We start from the raw sequence: 15,000 nt of genomic DNA on the forward strand, positions 1-15,000 counted from the left end.
GATTCCTGTCCAGGTCATTTGCCGGTCCTTCCCCGTTTAACCTCTAATTTGTTAAATAATAATAAATATCTCAGTACTTTCTGTTTGCCTTGGTCCAGTATTACCTATCTCCGGAATTTAGATAATATAGCAGTTAAGGCAGAGTGAAATCACCACACCCATCAACAGACCCAGCATGCTGCGTCAGCAATGCTTCAGTCAGGCTTTGAGAAGGGATCCAGAGCACATCCTCAATCATATCAATTGCACTCCATCACAAAGTGAAAGAAATTCAACAAGAAGTATATACTGTAATTTATATAATAGGGTACCATCATTCTGAAACATGGATCAATACTACTTTTTTTCTGCCCGAAACCCCCATTTTTCTTACATTATAGTGGCCAAAGTACCAATCGATGCCACTAAAATCATTTATAAAAATAATGTTCTGCGGAGGCTGTACCAGTAAGACAGGGTTGGGGGCTGGATGGCAAACAAATATATAAGATGAGGCACAGAGAGGGTCTGGAGGTGTGAGGGCACCCAGAGGACAGGCTTCAGAGAACCAGGTTCACGCATGTCATCTAGACCCCCCTGGACCCACCCATGGCATCGGCACACAGCACCTGTTTCCAGAGCCGGTTCAACCCATGGGCAGACTAGGCTAGCCCCACCAAATCTGCCCTTTCTGTGGGGCCCCCACTGGTTAATAGCAAATTATAATACAAGAGCGTCGGCCTACGAGATCTATGGTTCTCCTAGGGCCACCAAATGTGTAGAAACACTGCTACCTGTTTTACTTAAACATTCTGCTCCTCAGTCTGGAGGTCTACGTCTACGGTGTGTTCTATGTCTGGCTAAAGCCGAGCTCAAACTACACAACTCCCAATTTTGTGTCTGATTTTGACGTCGGGGTGCGCCGCACACATGAAGAGAATCGCAACTGTCAATCTCATCCCTGATTGCAACCACCGAGACAATGCCCGACGTTCTATTTCCAGTCGCAAATATCAAACAGTGTTTGATTTCTACGATTTGCAATCAGCGAATCTTTGAGCTGCCAAAGTTCTATCTTAGGACGTCGGCCACGACGCGGAAATCTTGCTCGACAATCGCTTGCGATGGTCCTGGGGGGTAACCGATTGTCGTAAGGGCGGTTTTCAGTCGAGAATCGGGCTGATAGTCGTGTAGTTTGAGTCAGGCTTAAGAGCACTGTTCCAAGTGTGAATGGGATTTCCTATTTTCTTTTTTAAAATGTATTTGTTTTTTTAATATATGTTTGCATCAATCAACCAGTTTTAAAAAACTGCAGTTCTGCACTTCTTCAGGTGCATTTCTGAAGGTTGAATGACCAAAATGTATTAAAGTTTCTTGCTGGTGGAATGGACAGTGTGCGGGATCTTTGTTAATGAACCAATAAACCAATTCTTAACAAAACAATCCCCACCCAACTCCAAATAGTGCTGATAATGTTGGTGAGTGGTGGTGATATTTATTATTATATATTGCACAGACATTTGCATGTGGACACTATCTGACACAGACAAGTCCTCTAGGCTGTATGTGCTCTGTATAGACCTTCAGAAAAACAAATATGCACCAAAAGTACCTAAAGCAGCCATTAGCTGCTCAAATATTTATATCTTGTCACAAATGCAGTGTACACATACACATGCACACACACATATGCACACGTATGCACGCACGCACAGGCACACACACATACACACATGCACGCACACACACACACGCACAAAGACAGAGACACATCCTGTGTGTAAGGACTAAGTGCAGTGCATAGATCTCCAATATGACATCTGTAATTACGACCTTCTCTCCTCTATAGATCCCATGTGTAATTACAGAGGCGGGCAACACTGGAGCATGACAGGTCCACAAAGGAACTTCCTCCTCACTGCTTACTTGTACACAACATATGGCAGCGTTAAATAAGCCAGTGGAAAAAAACAGATGTGGTAACATCAGTAACACCAAGGAGACATTACCGTCCACTCACTGCATCATGCAGTGTTGCCAGATGGGGTTGTTTCCTGCCCAATCGGGCTACTTAGGATGACCGTCTGCTGGTAAAAAAGGTAATTGGGCAGTTTTTTTGTAGATTTATTGCCATAGAAATCAATACAATTTAGTTTAAATTAGGTAGGATTTAGTGCTTCCAAGTTGTTTTTTGAGCATCTTTTGGACAGGAAATCATGAGTCACATTTGGCAACCCTCGCATCATGACGCAGTGCCTTCATCAGCTACCAACTGTACACAGCAATATGTTACTTATGTCATGTTTTTGTTTCTCCCTATTTTTCTGTAGGAAGCAAGGATATTGCTGCGCTCAGGATGCATAGAGAAATACGCAGAGCCATGGACCCAAACAGAACAGTTCAAAGGTGAGATCAGGTTTGCACTCTGAAGAAAACACTAAGGTCAACGTATTTTTCTGAGAGCAGAGTAGGACAAACGTTCCAGGGTGCTGCCTTCCTTGGTGCTCACTCTGCTCACACAGAGTCTACACTGAGCACAGAGAGCATTGATGGTGGCAGAACCCTGAAACGTTTGCGCCATCATTTTATGCACAATGTATAAACATCTTGTGTTCTTAACTGTTGCAAAGGGGAGGAGAGATCATCCAAAGCCCCGGCTTCAAACCCTGCATCTCTGGGGAGCTGAGAATGCACTCTAACCAGGGACTTCAAAGAGCCAGGCTGGTTGGTATGACAGTCAGGCTCAGCATACCCACACAACCCTGTGGTACTCAGTCATAACCTGAACCGTTTTGAACTCCTTTTAGATGCTTTGAACTTACATCAACGTCCATCATGCTGCTTACCATGTACGTAGCTTACAGAATTGCAACGACCAGAATGGCAATGTGTTCAGGGTACTAAATGTGTTCAGTTTAGGATAAAAATACACAATACCGTCAAGCATGATAATACAACACAATGAAAGCGAAAGCCCACCTGGGAAACTCCAACTCCCATTGTCATTGTGACACAGCACTCCACAGCACACAAGTGTTCACTGCACACTGCACACAACGAAATTGCATTTTATGCCTCACCCGTGCAAGGGGGCAGCCCCCAATGGCGCCCCAAGGGAGCAGTGTGGAGGGACGGTACCATGCTCAGGGTACTTCAGTCATGGAGGAGGATGGGGGAGAGCACAGGTTAATCACTACCCCCACCAACCTGGCGGGTCGGGAGTCAAACCGGAAACATTTGAGCTACAAGTCTGACGCCCTAACCGCTTACCCATGACTGCCCTAATAATGACTGTCCACAATAATCATGAGCTTAAAATGTCATATTGTGACACCCCTACAGTAGGCTGTATTCCTTTCCATCCCATAGAAAACTAGACTGGGAAATCCCATGCTGCCTTGCACGATCGCTACAATCATGGAACGTGGATCATGGAAACTCTTGCTGATATCTTCGCCTGAGTTTGTTACCCAAACACAGATTGGAGAGGGATAGCAAGACATAGAGGTTATTATTAGACTAGCAATAGCTCGCAGCTGGTTTACAGTTTAGGTCAGTTCAGTTCAACTTTATTGGTACCCGAAGATAGGTTTGCAATTAAAAAAGAAAGAGGGGTGTCCTTACATATAAGCCACAAGACACATGACACATAGCCTATAAACATGGAATCTAAAAACACATATACTGTACAGTAGGCTACACACAAAAAGGTAATAGGTAATAAAATAAAAAGGTATTGTTACATACTCTATAAAGTCTTACACATCCATCCAGGCCAATACATAACTGCAATGCGCTTGGATTCAGGGTTCATGTAAGGATGAATGCAGACCTTACGCAGACATTTCTCTGAATAGATGGCTGCTAGCTTGTACTCCGAGGAGGTCCACAGATGGGATAGTCTTGTCTAACCAGGAGCCACAGTCTTTCAGGGTTGCAGGCAACAACCTGAGCCCACTGGTGGAGGGCGCCTCTCTCTGCCTCTCTTCCTCCTACTCACTCAATCTTTTAAGAGTTGAATCCCCCAGCAGCCCTCAATATAGCTATGTCTCCTTGTAGCAAACACCACCGCCAGAAAGAAACAAGAACAACAAGAACTAGAACAAGAACAAATAATGTATTGCCATATCTCAGGAACACCCACTGTCCTCTCAAAACACACAATGTGTCCTCTCTTCACTTTTGGAGTGAGGAGTCCGCACCCTTAAAATCCTTTTTTATTTGTTTATTCCATTACAGGATTACGTTTCGACCATAGTCTTCTTCAGATTCTCTAGTAAGTCTTCCGATCTTCTAGAAACATAATTCCTGCAATGGAATTTTAAAAAATAAAAAAAGGATTTAAAGGGACACTGTGCAGGAAATGGTCAAAAAAGGTACTGCAACTATGCTGCTTATTGAAATTGGGCTGCCTATTGCCAAATTTGATCTTTACATGAAAGTTTACTTAGTATTAAACAAATATTTTCTAGTATGGTCCAAGTACTGTCATTTTTGCAGCTAAAAATGGCTATTTTGGAAATTCAAAATGCCGGACCATGGGGAAGATCCCCCTTTTCATGTATGAAAAATGCAATTTTTCCAGTCATAATGAACACTTAGAATTTGATGCTGGTGGTAAGTATTCATGAAAAAGGTAACATTAGTGAATGGGCAGCATGAATTCTGGAAATAAACAACTAAAAATCTCACACAGTGTCCCTATAAGGGTGCGGACTCCTCACTCCAAAACTTTATTCAGCCTTTGTCCTGCACCTTTACCTGTGACGAGCACAATCTTCACCCTCAAAAGAACGTGTCCTCTCTTCAGTATGTCATTAAGTCATGCCACAGCTGTCTCCCTAACAACGCTGCCATTTGAGGATGATTGCTAATGCTAACTTAGAGCTAATGCTTTTCTAATAGAATTAGCTCTTAAGCGCAGGCCTGATAGTGTTAGCGATAAGGCTAATGATTTTAGCTGGGTTTTGACAACACTGTTGCGCGCTATCCTGCCCATATCGCCAACTCTCTTTCCTTCCCTCTCTCTATCTCTCTTTCTCTTTTTCTCTCTCCAACTATCTTTCCATCTTGTCTACAATGGCACAGGATGCTCCACCAGGGGGGTTTTCTGTTTTAATTAAATCACGACTCAGAGTGTTTACCAGGGAGAAGGGGAGAGAGAGAGAGAGAGAGAGAGAGAGAGAGAGAGAGAGAGAGAGAGAGAGAGAGAGAGAGAGAGAGAGAGAGAGAGCACTCTTGATCTCCAGCTCAGGAGCCCCTATTAGATTACCACAGCAGATTGGCTCTTCCTTCCTCTCTTTCACTGTCACACACACGCGCACGCACGCACGAACACACACACGCACACAAACAAACACACACACACACACACACACACACATACACAGACACAGACACACACACACACACACACACACACACACACACACACACACACACACACACACACACACACACACAGGGGTGCTGACATGGGGGGCAGTTGTCCCGGGCACAGGGAGAGAGGACTGAGGGACTGTAAGAACCCAAAACGTAATAACTGCCCATAACGTAATAACTGCCCACAACGTAATAATTTGGGCGTAATAAAACCCATAACGTAATAACTTGCCCATAACGTAATAAAAATTCCTTACCCATAACGTAATAACGTTCTGCCCATAACGTAATAAGTTATTACGTTATGGGCATGTTATTACGTTATGGGCCTTACACTAAAAAAAAGCTTTGATAATGTAATAACGATGCCCATAACGTAATAACTGCCAGTAACGCACAGATGACTTCAGTATTTGCAATGCACTTTACTATTGTACTGTTCATATTTCGTCTGACCTCTATTGTTGCAGCAAATAACAGTGACTGGATATTTAAGCGGGCTTGCAGAGCAAGGCCAGATTCTAGTAATCTCTAAGTAAAGTTTATGCTTGCTTGCTTGCTTTATTCTCTTGTGCAGGGCAGTAAAAATAGAAAATGGATCTCCTCCTAGGCCTTTCCAGATAGAGACACCGTTCAAACACTAAAATGACCGGCTTGGCTTGGAGATCATTTGTTCTGCTATAGCGTGTCCGTGTCTCTTTTTCCGCTTTTTGGCGATTTTGTGCAAGTTTGGGTCCCCATTGAAAACAATGGTAGAACCTTCATGAACCAAGGTTCCGCCACTCTAAAGATCAGAGTCTAGGAGGCTTCGTTCATAAAACATCAACACTTTCACCTAGAAGTTTAGTTGACGCATTGTTAGCGAGCTCTATGGGATGTCTCCAAATTGTCAAAGTTTTATCTCCCAACTCCCATTACTTTTTAAATGGCAGGTGTGTAAAAACGACAGGGCTTTTACATTGGTTTTCCCATTGAGGCTTGAAGTGCCTTTTTCAAGAGGTCAGCGCATGTCCCACAAGAGGTCTATTTGTGACTGAACCGTTTAACCTATAAACTTCATTCAGAGACTGTTAGAGAGATCACACGTATGACTCTGATCTGTAAGCAGGACACGTGCCAATTCCTTTTAGGTTTTTTTAGCAACATCAAGCTAAAGACAAAAAAACTTTTTCTGAATCTGCCCTCTGCCTTAGAGCACCATACTAACTGCCATTCAGTCAATCAGAACAGGTGCAGCCAATATCCATCATTTGCATTGACGTCACAATATTACGTAATCGATTTTGCTGGACGGCAGAAGTACACATTCGTACATAGGAATTATATGCAGACGAAGACAACTTTGACCATAAAATACCAAAGAAACACGTAGTTCTTGTATTTTTTAAACGGGATATGTACCTGGCGTTATCAGGCTAGGTTGGCCACGGTGGATGTGTTCAAATCATAGATTTATTCAAATGTATTCTGCTCCACTAGATGGCATAACGGGAACGGGCGGTACGAGAAACTGGGAGAAGAAGAGAAAGTTGTTGCTTGCTTCCAGCCATGAACTTACTCTGCCTGCGATATATATTTTTTTATCCCGTGTTTATTTTTTTCAGTAAAGTTGTGAACTTAAACCAAACCTCTGCATTGGCAAAATAAGCACATTTATGCACCGTTTCTTCATTGGTGGCTGGGCACCGCGGCTGCATCCTCTTCTTCGTGGCATGGCACAGGTAAGATAATGCTGCTAACCTAACTTACTAGGCTACAAGACGCACGGTACATTTTGTGTCAGGCATTTCGCAAAGTGGTGTTTTGAATAGCATATCTTTTCATCTCAGATGTATCTTGTAGGTTAACTTGAATTCTCTCGCTTCGTTTCATCCAAGTGGATTTCATTGTTGTTTCAGCCACGTCTGCACAATGTAGGCTATTGTGAAATATAATTCTATATCTTCTGTTTACATGTCCAATATGTTCATTTGTACTGTATTATTATTGACCACTTATGTTACCAGTCCATCACTGCTACCTGTCCTGTCTTGCACTTTCTGTCTGTAATTGTCAGTCCTATGTCCTGGCATGGTAGAGAGAAAACGTCGTTTCCCTTGTATGACCATAAATAAAGTGACAATAAAAGCTGACTTGACATACTTCAATGTTTCAAATCGGTGTTGCATTACATTGCACATGTAGAAACACATAGGACAGAATGTCGGTTACATACTTTGATTAAATAATTTTGATTTGATTTGATTAAATAAATCATTTGAAAAGATGACCTTCACAAGAGAAAGAAAAGCACAACAAACCTGTTATTTATCTTTTATTGTTTTTATTGTTTAGTAATTGCAGGTTCATCAGTCAGGTGGTCAACACCCAAACTAAAACCATGAGTCATGGTGGCCAGGATGACGTCCAAGAATTGCATCCCAGCAGCACAGGTAAATACATGACTAGTAAGTTGGGATGAGTGTTATTTTCTGACATTATACATCACATTTTAATTCAGACAATATTGCCAAGGGAGTTAATTATTCAGTACTGTACCAGTACATTACAATGCATGGCTAGATTCATTTAAATAGCATGTTTGTCTTTTCTTTTTTTCTAATTAGATGGGGGAGCCAACATGAAGAGGTGTCCAGAGAGGCTTCTTCCTCTTTGGCTTTGCAGCAGCACCAGGACCTCACCATCAGTGATGCTGTTCCCCTCATCCATCGGGCCTACCCTTACATTCCTCCCCTGATGCACTGATCACCTGTACCAGTTGTTGGAGTTTTCAGAAGGGCTCTAAATTAACTTTTTTTATTCACTAGTAGCCAAAATGGCTAGTATGTTAATCTCCAAACATACCGGTACATTAAATAATGGGTCAAAGTGCCAAGTATGTTTTCTTTTCTACCAGCAAAACTTAATTTTCCCAGCATTTGGCTGGTTGGCTGGTGAGCCCTGGTTGTCATTGATGGTGAGTAGCTGTGATAATAAATAACTGAAATGATGAAGTCCATCCAGACATGTCTTGCTTATTTTATTGTACTAATACAACAACGTAGAACATTTTCTGTGAAAGCCCAACTGGGAAACTCCAACTCCCATTGACATTGTGACACAGCACACAAGTGTTCACTGCACGAAATTGCATTTATGCTTCACCCGTGCACGGGGGCAGCCCCCAATGGCGCCCCAAGGGAGCAGTGTGGCGGTACCATGCTCAGGTATGGAGGAGGATGGGGGAGAGCACTGATTACTTAACTCCCCCCACCAACCTGGTGGGTCGGGAGTCCAACCGGCAACCTTTGGGATACAAGGCTGACACTCTAACCACTTACCCATGACCGCCTGTCAATCTTCAGTCTAGTCTAACTAATTATATTGTCTCCACTAAATGTATATCTCAGGTGACATGGGTATACTGGTATGGGGATAGTGCTGTATGTAAATAATATTAACCCATTTCAGCCGGCACCAAAATGCCAGCTAATTGCCTATGCCCCTTTTAAGAAAGGTGTCCTCATCCTATAAAAAACCCCAAATAACTAAATAAGTCTCTGAAGCACATACAGACATGATATGAGTTTTAAAAGCTAAGACTATCCTCTTGCATTAGAACATTGATTCAGCTCTAACATACCCACATTTTTAATCTAAAAAAATCTAATATGTCATGCCTAAATGCTGTGTCGCTCCAGGCACCTAGGTCAATACAACGAGTACACAGCATCCAGCATCAATGGGTTGACTATTACAGGCCTAGTTCAGATAACCATTTATTAATATAAATAAGTACTTGCATGTCTATTGTAGATGTCCACCCCACAATAGATATCCCCTCCCATCACCTACAAAACCTTGAAATGTATTTGTACTTTGTGTCTAAAAATAAACTATTTGAGCCATTGAATGAACTGATTACTACATTGAGTTGGTGTGATTAAAAGGTTGAAATCGGCTAAACTTGACTTGGTGTGCTGGACCTCTGGCTCTTCCATACATCCAATGTGTCATGACATCAGATCATCGCTCTTCTCATCTGGAGAAACAGAAAGATAACACTTAGCTGACACTTATCCAAAGCAACTTCGTTACTCACAGTGAATTGTTAACTGTCCCTGCAGCATGGGGCTTGGTGCCTAGCTCATAGGCCTACTTCAGCCTGGATGGGAGGTGACGGGAGAGGTGTAGGATGGGATTTGAACCTGCAACCCTCCAATCGTAATACCACTTCCCAAACCATTAAGCCTCTGATGTGTGTGACTGATTTCAGAGGGCAGACAATTTGGATGACAACACAACAAAGTGGTGGACTTCATATTATTGACAACAACATCGACACTGGTGGGCCTATGCATGTCATTAGGCTATAAATAGGCCAGCATGGATAAGGTGATTGGCATTGACAGCATCATGCTGGAGAGTAGGCCTACTACTTGGGAAATCAGCGCTAGAGATGTACACATGGTTTATTTTTACATTTGAACCTTAACAGTATGAACGTCATAGCCTTGCTATTTCACCAAGAGCTTTATGAATTCCGTGTTTATGTTACAGCCTGCAATATCTTAGCGTCCATCATAGCGTAATGATGCTGATAATTAACGTTAATCATGGAAAGCATCTTACATTGACCTAACAGAAAAAGCCACTGAAATTGCACATTAGACTTAAATTAACTAGCGTTCACGAATTAAGAGACAAATGATGATACAAAGGATGGCAAATGAGAAACTTACCGTGGTGCTCATCCAGCTACTTGAGTAGGCTAGTTTGATGGTTTTCCAGTTGGTTGCCGCGATTCACCTCAGCTTTCTCGTTTTATTTTGAGATCCAGTGAAAAGTCACGCCTGGGTTGTAACCCTATCTGTTTTTGTAACAAACAGCACAATGGGTGTTCACGGTGTTTAGTTTATCGGCGATCTAAGTTACGTTATGAGTTACTAAACGTTGCGAGTCCCATAGGAATCCATTCATTAATGCGGCACTCTTGCCGTCCAGTAGCCGTCCACTAGAACGTTTGACGTCACATGCAAATCATGGATAGGGTTCCATCTCAACTGTCACTTTCTCTCAACATTCTATTCTTAACGAGCAACTGCTCTGTAGTTCTAGAAGTCTATTGTTCAGCTCTTCAATGCAATGTAATATTGTCTTGCTGTAATGCTTTTCATAGGCAGCTGCTTGGCCCAATGGTAATAGTCCTGCAATATGGAGGTTGGGAGCTTGAATCCCACTCGGACTCATGTTGATTTTCAAAATTATATCATATGCAGTGTTCCTTATCCAATTTAAAAAATACCATGTATGTCATTTAGTATCAATGACAAAGGTGCTGGATTAGAGATATGGAGGTTGGGAGTTCGAATCCCACTCGAACCCATGTTGATTTTCAAAATTGTATATGCAGTGTTCCTTAGCCAACTTCAAATACCATGTATGTCATTTAGTATCAATGGCAAAGGTCCTGGATTACAGATATGGAGGTTGTGAGTTCGAATCCCACTCGGACCCATGTTGATTTTCAAAATTATATCATATGTAGTGTTCCTTAGCCAACTTAAAATACCATGTATGTCATTTAGTATATCCCCAAAACGCAGAGCTACAACACTTTCAAGATGGCTGAATCCAAGATGGCTGAATTGTTTGGCCCATAACTTCTGACTGGGTGGATGGTTTTTTTCCCAACATTTCTTTTAGCTTTGTTTTCTCAATAGTACTTTGTTTCATCTCTGCCCCAAAAGGCAAGCCTGCTTCCAGCATTTTCTGTGAGAATGCAATCTATCCTTATCCTCTGCATTTCCTATGTGTTCAATCCAATTGTCTAACTACAAAGTTTTTAGCTATTATAATAATGACAAATACATAGCCTACAGTATTCAAAATTTCAATTCCTTTAATGCAAACATTTGAACTGCAAATTTCATACATGAACTACACAAATAGTGAAATTAAATGTCTTTTGTTTGTTATACAAAAAAATAATGTTAATTAAAATGACAGACTGCTATTCTGTATAAAATTCTATTTTACCAGAATACTTTTCATCATATTGAAATGTAAAACACACACACATACTGTAGCATCCTCAACATAAACATTAGGTAAAATGAGTTCAATATAGAATTGGCATTACTTTCCATAAATATCATGGCTGAAGTGTTGGAGTGTGCTGTGATCTTGCTTTGTTCTGACTCAAACTTTTAAATGTAAAAAATGTAAACAAACAAAATATGCATACTCAACATAAACATAAGGTAGAATAACATCCACATACTGTAATACTGACGTTACTTTTTCCAGTAAATGTCCTTGATCTTGTAAATTCTGTAGCCTACATGACTAAGAAGTATCCACGCTTTCATCCATTGGCTGTTCTCGCATAATAAGCCTTTCAGTCGTGTGCTGAGAAGGGTGCTGCGTCCGTCTTGATATGTCACCTCCACAGTCGCCTTCAAGTAGGCTCTCCACAAGAGCATCTCATTTTTTTTTGATTAAACATGGTGCACAGCTGACGGATCAGGTGTGACACTAAAGCGATGGTTCAGAGTAGATTCACCCTAATGCCATTTGAACCGTGACATCCATCCAGTAGTCCACCCAAAGTGTTTTCTGGCTTGGGTGAACATTAGCAGAGTTGCCGAGTTATTGTATGGCTATTCCGAATAGCTTGGCTTAAGTGCTATTGGGCATTCACATACATCTCCAAACCTACCTCAGAAAATTAACATGTCATGACACCAAACTTCTACAGTAGTACAAATATGGTCTCTATTCACCAAACTAAGCATTTGGAAGTTTGGAAATAGTGCTGGAGTTTATTATTATCAACTCAAGCTGAATAGATTCTGTCCTGCTAAAGCTTTGCCATCAGGGGCAGAGGCAGGATCAACATCAGGGACATAGACTGAGTCACCATCAGACAAGGAGACAGCTTCAGCACCATGGCAGAAAACTACTCTGAACCATCACTTTAAATGCCCCAAGCATGGCCATATCTTGTTCAAGGACAAAACCAATACTTTTCTGTAAAACCTCTGAAGGTTAATAGGGTCAGAGCACCAGGGGCAGAGGCATCATCAACATCAGAGACAGAGACAGGGACAGGGTCACCATCAGGGACAGAGGCAGGGTCACCATCAGGAACAGAGGCAGGATCAACATCCGTAGTAGAGGCAGGGTCACCATCAGGAACAGAGGCAGGGTCACCATCAGGGGCAGAGGCAGGGTTACCATCAGGGACAGAGACAGGGTCACCATCAGGGGCAGGATCAACATCAGAGACATAGGCAGAGTCACCATCAGACAAGGAGGCAGCTTCAGCTAAGGCCAAGACCTTTAGGTCTGAATACGTCAAACCGGACCGAACTGTTTGATATAGCCACAAAAACTGAAAAGGGACTTGTGCTTCCTATGAGGACTCTTGTGCTTCCTGTGAGGACTCTTTTCAGTGTGTTCTATTTTTATTTTCAAGCAAAATAGTAAAATGGCCCCTGCTGGAAAACAGCCCCCTCTATTCTAATGAATCTATTCTCTTAATCCACTTCAATCTCAAATGTAAACTAGACTGCCTGTGCAGTCGCCTTCGACTGCTTAAGGTATATCCCCGAAACGCAACGCTTCCAGTCCCCCATAATTCCTACCACTCCCGTCCACCTTTTCATAAACGTATATGATAAATACAAAATATTAAAGAAATATATTTAATATCTATACATAGATCAATGACGTGCATAGGCTTAAAACCAAATGACTATTGTGAAAATGAAGCAAAAAATGGGGCAAATGGTAACACTGTTTTAATGGTTCACTATTACAGTGAATATACCACATTAGGTACAGTGTAATAACCATTGTAACAATATTTAATACCATGTAATACCAGTGTAACACCATGTACCAATTTTGTACTACATCATGTATTTTGTGTAAGTGGTATTACATGGTATTGTATATTGTTACACTGGTATTACACTAGTATTACATGGTATTAAATATTGTACATTGGTTATTACACTGTACCTGGTATTGCATATTGTTACACTGGTATTACACTAGTATTACATGGTATTAAATATTGTTACACTGTACCTAAATAATATGGTAGATTCACTGAAATGGTGAACTGTTAAAATAAGGTAGTACCGGGCAAATCAATCCACCCAGTCAGAAGTTATGGACCAAATAAAAATTCCGCCATTTTGAAACTGTTGACCTTCAAACTGAAATCAGTTCATGAACCTACCCTAGAGCATTAACACACCAAATCTGGGACAAATCCATCCGACTGATCAGAAGTTATGAGCCAAACAAAAATTCTGCCATCTTGAATTCAGCCATCTTGAAAGTGTTGGCCTCCAAACTCGAATAAGTTCATGAACCTACCCTAGAGCATTAACACACCAAATCTGGGAAAAATCCATCCGACTGATCAGAAGTTATGAGCTTAACAAAAATTCGGCCATCTTGAATTCAGCCATGTTGAAAGTGTTGGCCTCCAAACTCGAATAAGTTCATGAACCCACCCTAGAGCATTAACACACCAAATCTGGGAGAAATCCATCCACCCAGTCAGAAGGCCAAACAAAAATTCGGCCATCTTGAATTCAGCCATCTTGAAAACGTTGACCTCCAAACTCGAATCAGCTGCCCTAGAGCATTCACCCAAAAAATCTGGGACAAATCCAAACATCCGTTCAAAAGTTATCGCGTTAACACGAAAGACCTTACGCAGCAGCGGTGGCGGCGGACGCGGACGAGTACGCTGTGGACGCTGTGGACGCTGTGGACGCTGTGGACGCGGCGGACGCGGCACGCAAAACCATTACATCCCCGACGCTCCGCGTTTCGGGGATATAAATATAGGCCTATTTCAAATAAATAATAAAATAAAAAAATAAATCAAATAAATTGTAAAATGTATTTTACAATGCATCACAATAAGATAATATTTGATGTTCAGATGTTGTCAGAAGTTAATTTAATTTGGTAAAATGGTACAAACTGCACACAAGTATAGTGTTTCCATGAGGTCTTTCACATTGGAACGATTGGACAAGGCAGCATGGAATTTCCCAAGTTATAACGAGACTGCATTCCCACAGAAAATGCTAAAAATGCTGTGTGTGCTGAGTGCTAGCATATTTAGCATAAACCATCTACTCTGAGCTACTGCATATAGCATTGATAGCCTAACAGACAGTCCAATAAAACATCTTAAAATAATTAACCTTATTAGTATCTTTGTTAACCTACTTTTGTTGAGTAAGACTAGAGTCGTAGTTAATCATTTCATTTTGTACCATAATTAGCATTTTTAAGATAGTTTGTATAGTAATCATATCAGCTAACCTGCTTCAGTTTAGAAACAATATAAAAAATATATATTTAATTATATCACATTAACATAACATAATAAGCAATATTACCATAATTGGTAGTTTAATATCATCATTAAACTACATTGTCACAGCCCCTAGATGTCTGTTCCATCAGGGCATAAAAACAACATTAGCTAATTACCTCCACCAAGGAGGTAATGTTTTCGGTCGCGTTGGTTTGTCTGTCTGTTTTTCTGTCTGTTTGTCAGCAGCATAACTCAAAAACTAAACATTTTTGGACAAAACTTTGTGGGTTTGTTGATAATGACCCAAG

At 41.3% G+C, this 15,000-nt stretch overlaps 1 protein-coding gene and 2 long non-coding RNA genes across 3 annotated transcripts in view; 1 reads left to right on the forward strand and 2 right to left on the reverse strand.

Moving 5' to 3' along the window:
* The window catches only part of ptchd1 (patched domain containing 1), a 46,069-nt gene that overhangs the window by 16,805 nt on the left and 14,264 nt on the right, over positions 1–15,000 (reverse strand). The gene's annotated exons all lie outside the window — the stretch shown is intronic.
* LOC134456010 (uncharacterized) lies at positions 6,621–8,359 on the forward strand. The gene is made up of 3 exons (XR_010036218.1): positions 6,621–7,082; positions 7,696–7,793; positions 7,968–8,359. It is a non-coding gene; the product is annotated as an uncharacterized LOC134456010 (long non-coding RNA).
* LOC134456011 (uncharacterized) lies at positions 8,368–10,385 on the reverse strand. The gene is made up of 2 exons (XR_010036219.1): positions 10,083–10,385; positions 8,368–9,382 (listed from the first exon to the last, which is right to left on the reverse strand). It is a non-coding gene; the product is annotated as an uncharacterized LOC134456011 (long non-coding RNA).

The sequence above is a fragment of the Engraulis encrasicolus genome, chromosome 9 (genome assembly GCF_034702125.1).
Source record: "Engraulis encrasicolus isolate BLACKSEA-1 chromosome 9, IST_EnEncr_1.0, whole genome shotgun sequence".
Taxonomy (NCBI): Eukaryota; Metazoa; Chordata; class Actinopteri; order Clupeiformes; family Engraulidae; genus Engraulis; species Engraulis encrasicolus.